Consider the following 6,487-nt stretch of genomic DNA (forward strand, 5'->3'; position numbering starts at 1 on the left):
CCTAACATTTGTAGGGAACCAGAAAGACCCCAAATCGCCAAGGGAATGATGAAAAAGAAAAACAAAGCTGGGGGCATCATGCTGCCTGACTTCAAGCTATATTACAAAACTGTGATCACCAAGACAGCATTGTCTTGGCACAAAAACAGACTCATAGACCAATGGAACAGAATAGAGACTCCAGAAATGGACCCTCAACTCTATGGTCAACTAATCTTTCACAAATCAAGAAAAATATCCAATGGAAAAAAGACAGTCTCTTCAACAAATGATGCTGGGAATATTGGACAGCTACATATAGAAGAATGAAACTGGACCATTCCCTTACACCATACACAAAGATAAATTTAAAATGGATGAAAGACCTCAATGAGAGACAGGAATCCATCAAAATCCTGGAGGAGAACATAGGCAGTAACCTCTTTGACCTTGGCCACAGTAACTTCTTTCAAGACACGTCTCCAAAGGTAAGGGAAACAAAAGCAAAAATGAACTATTGGGACTTCATCAAGATAAAAAGCTTCTGCACAGCAAAGGAAACAGTCAACAAAACTAAGAGATAATCCACAGAATGGGAGAAGATATTTGCAAATGACATTTTGGATAAAGGGCCATATCCAAGATCTATAAAGAACTTCTCAAACTCAACACTCAAAAAACAAATAATCCAGTCAAAAAATGGGCAGAAGACACATGAAAAAATGTTCAACATCACTAGCCATCAGGGAAATTCAATTTAAAACCACAATGAGATACCACCTTACACCAGTTAGAATGGCCAAAATTAACAAGATATGAAACAACGAGTGTTGGCAAGGTTGTGGAGAAAGGGGAACCCTCTTGCACTGTTGGTGGTAATGCAAGCTAGTACAGCCACTCTGGAAAACAGTATGGAGGTTCCTCAAGGTGTTAAAAATTGAGCTACCCTACAACCCAGCAACTGTACTACTAGGTATTTACCACCATGATACAGATGTAGTGAAAAGAAGGGGCACATGCACCCCAATGTTCATAGCAGCAATGTCCACAATAGCCAAACTGTGGAAGGAGCCGAGATGCCCTTCAACAGATGACTGGATAAAGAAGATGTGGTCCATGTATACAATGGAATATCACTCAGCCATCAGAAAGGATGAATACCCACCATTTGCACTGACATGGATGAAACTGGAAGGGATTATGCTAAGTGAAATAAGTCAAGCAGAGAAAGACAATTATCATATGGTTTCACTTATAGGTGGAACATAAGCAATAGCACGGAGGACCATAGGGGAAGGGAAGGAAATCTGAAGGGGGAGAAATCAGAGAGGGAGATGAACCATGAGAGATTCTGGACCCCGGGAAACAAACTGAGGGCTTCAGAGGGGAGGGGGTAACTGGGTGATGGGTATTTAGGAGGGCACGTGTTGTGATGTGCACTGCGTGTTATACATAACTAATGAATCATTGAACACTGCATCAAAAACTAATGATATACTATATAGTACCTAACTGAACATAATTTTAAAAATAAAATCTGAGTATTTAATTTTCTTGTTTATATATTTTGGACATTAACCCTTTATCAAATACATGTTTTGCAAATATTTTTACCCATTCTGTAGGTTGCCTTTACATCTTGTTGTTTCCTTTGCTGTAGGAAATTTTTGTTTGATGTAGTTCCACTTATTTTTGCTTTTGTTGCCTGTGCTTTTGACATATTAAAAAAAAAAAACCACTGCCAAGACCAATGTCAAGGGGCTTTTCCCCTGTTTTTCCCTAGAAGTCTTATGATTTCAAGTGTCTTATATCTAACTCTTAAATTCACTTTGAGCTCCTTTTCATGAGTGATGTCAGATAGGGGCCATTTTCATTCCTTTGCATGTGCCTGTCCAGTTTTTCCAAAACCATCTGTTGAAGAGACTCTCCTTTCCCCGCTGTGTATTCGTGGTGCCCTTGTCAAAGATTAGTTGACCATATACACCTTGGTTTATATCTGGGCTTTCTATTCTGCTCCGTTGGTCTATATGTCTATTTTTATGCCCGTACCATACTGTTTTATACAAGTGTCACAACATAGTTTGATATCAGGAATTGTGATGCCTCCACCTTTATTTCTCAAGATTGCTTTGGTATTTGGGGTCCTTTATGATTCCATACAAATTTTAGGATTTTTTTCTATTTCTGTGAAGACTGCCACTGGAATTTATAAAAATTGCATTGAATCTGTGGATCACTTTGGACATTTTAACACTATTAATGCTTTCACTCCATGAACATAGGGTATCTTTCATTCATGTGCATCTTCCGCAATTTCTTTCATCAATGTCTTATTATTTTCAGTGTACATGCCTTTCACCTCCTTGGCTAAATTTATTACTAAGTTTCTCATTGGTTTTGATGCTCTCGTAAATGGGATTGTTTTAATTTCCCCTTCTGAATTTGTTAGTGTATGGAAATGCAACTGAGAGTAACAAAAGCATCAACTCTGCGAAGGACAGTTGCTGGCATCTTGGTCTTCCCTGCGTCTTTACTGCCCTCCAGTGAGGTTGCTGTGGTTTCCGCAATGAGCTCCCAGAAAGACAGCATAGTCTGTTCCAGGCCTCAGAGGCACCATGATGTGTCTAGCTTCAAAAATGACAAGTTTGATAAGAGTGTCCAGACCAAGGAAATTAAGGCAAACCATCATAATGGAGTATGTCAGCACTGCAAAGAAGCTATTGAATGATGTGCAAAACACAGCAAATACAAACCATTTCAAAGCCTTAAAAATGTGTTAAATGTTTACAAAAGACAGTGAAGTGTTCTTATAACATGTAGACCATGTGCCTGTGAAGGTGAATTTTGTGCAAAATGTGTAAGAAAAGAAGACACTGTTATTCTGTTTAATAAAGAAACAGAAAAGGGGCACCTGGCTGGCTCAGTTGGCAGACTCTTGATCTCAGGTTCATAAGTTCAAGGCCCATGTTGGGTGTAGAGCTTACTGAAAAGAAAATAAGAAGAAAGAAAAAGAGAAAGAGAGGGAGGGGAGGAGAGGGGAGGCGAGGGGAGTGGAGGGGGAGAGGGAGGGAGGAAAGGACGGAGGGGGAGAAGGAGAGAAGAGGAGAGGAGAGGAGAGGAGAGGGGAGGGGAGGGGAGGGGAGGCAAGGAAAAAGAGAGAGATAAAACATATTGAAAATAATCTAAATTCCAACCATAGAAGAAACTGCAGAAGAAATGAAGATATTTACATTTTGATATGGATTTACGTGACACAGAAGATGACAACAAACTGGATTAATACGATATTAAAATCAGTTTGAAAAATGAAATTCTGACCGACTTTTGACTTTAAGGGTTTTACAAAAAACAAAAATAAAACAAAACAAAACACCCCAACACTGTTACATCCTAATGAAAAAATTGGATAAGCCTATATAGAAAATAGGCAAAATTTACACATGGACAGTATAAATTTTGTATGATATTTGAATAACTATAAATCTTTCATCAAGAGTTTACTTACAATAAATTCCGAAGTAGCGTACGTTAGAGTGAAATGAACACCGAATGCCGACGTGAGTGTCCAGCATCGTACTGCAGCTCATGGGAATTATGGAGAAGAACAGACGACCTAACAGCAAACTAAGCCAGAAAAGCAAAACGGAAAATGCAGGTGTGCGTGCAAGGTGTCCTGTTGACTCGTGGGGTTTTGGGGGCAGCCAGAAGTCTCAGTGGGAGGTAAGCCTCTTACTGGGGGTACAGTTTCTCCCCAGAGAAATCTTCCAGTCTCCTGACTGGCGTCACAGTAATAGCCTGGCTGCGAGCATGGGAGAGGAGGAGTTTGTGGAGTGGAGTGGAAAATGCCCGTGAGGGGTCTTACCATCCTTTCTGTAGAGTTTCAGGCAATCCCTCCATTTTCATGATTGAATTTTACCCCAACATATGTTATATCTGGGGTTCTCATTTAGCTCTTTAGTTTGCTTTTCCTAGAAATTGTCTTTTTTCCCGTGGAGCATAGAGAAGTGGTATCCTGACTCTGTCAGGTTTGTGAAGGCAATCTGGAGTCTAGCTCTTCTGTATAGGAACTTTCCACCAATTCTTGTGGCTTTCAGCCCACTCCTGACTCTCACCTTCCAAGGAACTTGGTCTCTCCAATTTTAGAGCTTTCCAGAATTCTGAGGCACAAATAGTCCTGCTTCATGTTTGGCCTTATGTGGTTTATACCTGTTTATTTCTTCCCTGTCATTCTAACTTGGTTTCAGAAGGAAGCAGAGATAGATGTGTGTGATCCATCTACGGTTAACACATGAAAAACATGATAAAAACCAACAGTCTACTTTTTTTTTAAGATTTTATTTTAATGTAATCTCTACACCTGATATGGGGCTCGAACTCACAACCCCAAGACCAAGAGTTGCATGCTCTAACAACTGAGCTAGCCAGGCACCCCCAATGGTCTTTTTTTTTTTTTTGTAAGATTTTATTTATTTATTTGAGACAGAGAGAGGGAGAGCACAAGTGGGGGGAAGGGAGAGGGACGAGCAGACTCTGCGCTGAGCACAGAGCTCAATGTGGGGCTCAATCTCACAACCCTGAGATAATGACTTGAGCCGAAATCAGGAGTCAGACGCTTATCCAACTGAGCCACCCAGGTGCCCCTTAAAGTAAGATACAACACAGCTGTGCAACCCCCCCCCCGGAAATTTAAATGATAATCTGCAAGGAAAAGAATCAATTTACTTGGTTTTATAGGAATATCCCGTTGTTTACTGTGAGCTATACACACATACTATGTGCCTGTGTTTTATTTTTTTTTATTTTTTTAAAGATTTTATTTATTTATTTGACAGAGATAGAGACAGCCAGCGAGAGAGGGAACACAAGCAGGGGGAGTGGGAGAGGAAGAAGCAGGCTCATAGCGGAGGAGCCTGATGTGGGGCTCGATCCCAGAACGCCGGGATCACGCCCTGAGCCAAAGGCAGACGCTTAACCACTGTGCCACCCAGGCGCCCCTGTGCCTGTGTTTTATGATCCATGTGCTATACGGTCAATTACATAACTGAACTATGTTAACCCAGTAGTGACGGAGTGAATCCTGACATCATTCTGCAAATACTAGTCCTTCAATAATCCAAACAGTCCTGGAAAAAAAGCTACGAAGTCCCTAGTGGAGAGACCTGCTGAAAGCCTTATAAAAGCCCGAGCTGCCTACTCTGACAGCAAAGTAAGTAAAAGTTAACCCTCAAAAATTTACTCATAAGAAAATTCCAGCATCTGGAACAGTTTGAATTGATTCTTGACAATTTATGATTTCCTTCAGTTTCTAAGAACCCATTTAAAAGGTTAATAACAGTTGTTGGGCTAAAGAAAACAAAAAGAAAGAACACAGTCTAGCATAGGCTATAGTTTACATATTACACATACAGTTTTTTACTCTTATAGGAAAAAAATAAACCCAAGGTGAAGGGGGTACCCTGTGAGTTTCAGAATTGAGGTCCGGAGGTCCTGTCCTCTTCAGCTATCTGCCTATTTCCAAATTTCCGAATACAACCTTGGCAATGACCCTGCACAAGAACTTCTGGTCGTCAGAACTGCCTTTAAGAACCTGGAGGGTCAGAGGTGATCCTGGAGCCCAAGCACACCCTAAGGGGCTCCCCACGGTCACAAGCTCGTCCTGCCTGTTTATGACAGACAAGAACACCACCACCACCACTCGGGGGAAACACTGTGCTGTCTTCATTAGGCACTAGGTCCTCTCCAGAGGTAAACATGAGTACTGTGCTTTACCCATGGGAAGTACTCCATGATCAATCACATGGGATTGGGAGGAAATGAATCAAATTTTCTTTCTGGAGGAAGTAATTCCAGGTAGCAAAAGAAAAAAATAAAGAAAAACACTACTCTTGGATGCGGTACTCTTGCTGACTTCCTTTCGCAGAGTTCTGATTCCAAACTACATTGCCGAGCTCCAAAGAATGTTATTTCCTTCATTTTCTTTATCCTCACAAAAGATTACGAAGGGGTAGGAAAGCATGGCTTCACATTTTAAATTACCCTTAAATGATCAAAACTCAGGCGAGAATGGCAATTACTGAAATTGAGTGATGTTAATTTTAAAAATAAATAAAGAGGGGGGTTCAAAGAGGACTTTTCTGCCGAGAACTGCGGGAGATGAGCTTTCCACCCCGCTCCCATCTGCAGGTGTCTCCTTTGGAAACAGCCCTGTGTTCTGTCTCTGCGGAACTACTGACAATCACTGGATGCCCCCAGAGGCTTGGAGTGTTTGTAGCATCACGGGAGATAATGAGAAAGCCCATTATATACCTATAGGGTGGTAGGGTGGTGGTGATTTTTTTTTTTTTTTAACATTTGGAACAGGTAAGCAGGGAGAAAGCACTGAATCCTTGGCTGTGCTTTGAGAATGGCTCACGTCATCGGCCTCCTCTCATCACACTTCTGCAGGGTGCCAGGCAGCAAGCTAATTGGGCAACGAACTCCCCATCTAGGCTTTAGCCAGGCTGTAAAT

The 6,487-nt window shown here is 41.3% G+C and overlaps 1 pseudogene; it reads left to right on the forward strand.

Annotated features, from left to right (window-relative positions):
• Positions 1-2,545: 2,545 nt before the first annotated feature.
• LOC113245576 (uncharacterized protein C9orf85 homolog) lies at positions 2,546-3,259 on the forward strand (annotated as a pseudogene).
• Positions 3,260-6,487: the final 3,228 nt, after the last annotated feature.

This window comes from Ursus arctos, unplaced genomic scaffold (genome assembly GCF_023065955.2).
Source record: "Ursus arctos isolate Adak ecotype North America unplaced genomic scaffold, UrsArc2.0 scaffold_27, whole genome shotgun sequence".
Lineage (NCBI taxonomy): Eukaryota > Metazoa > Chordata > Mammalia > Carnivora > Ursidae > Ursus > Ursus arctos.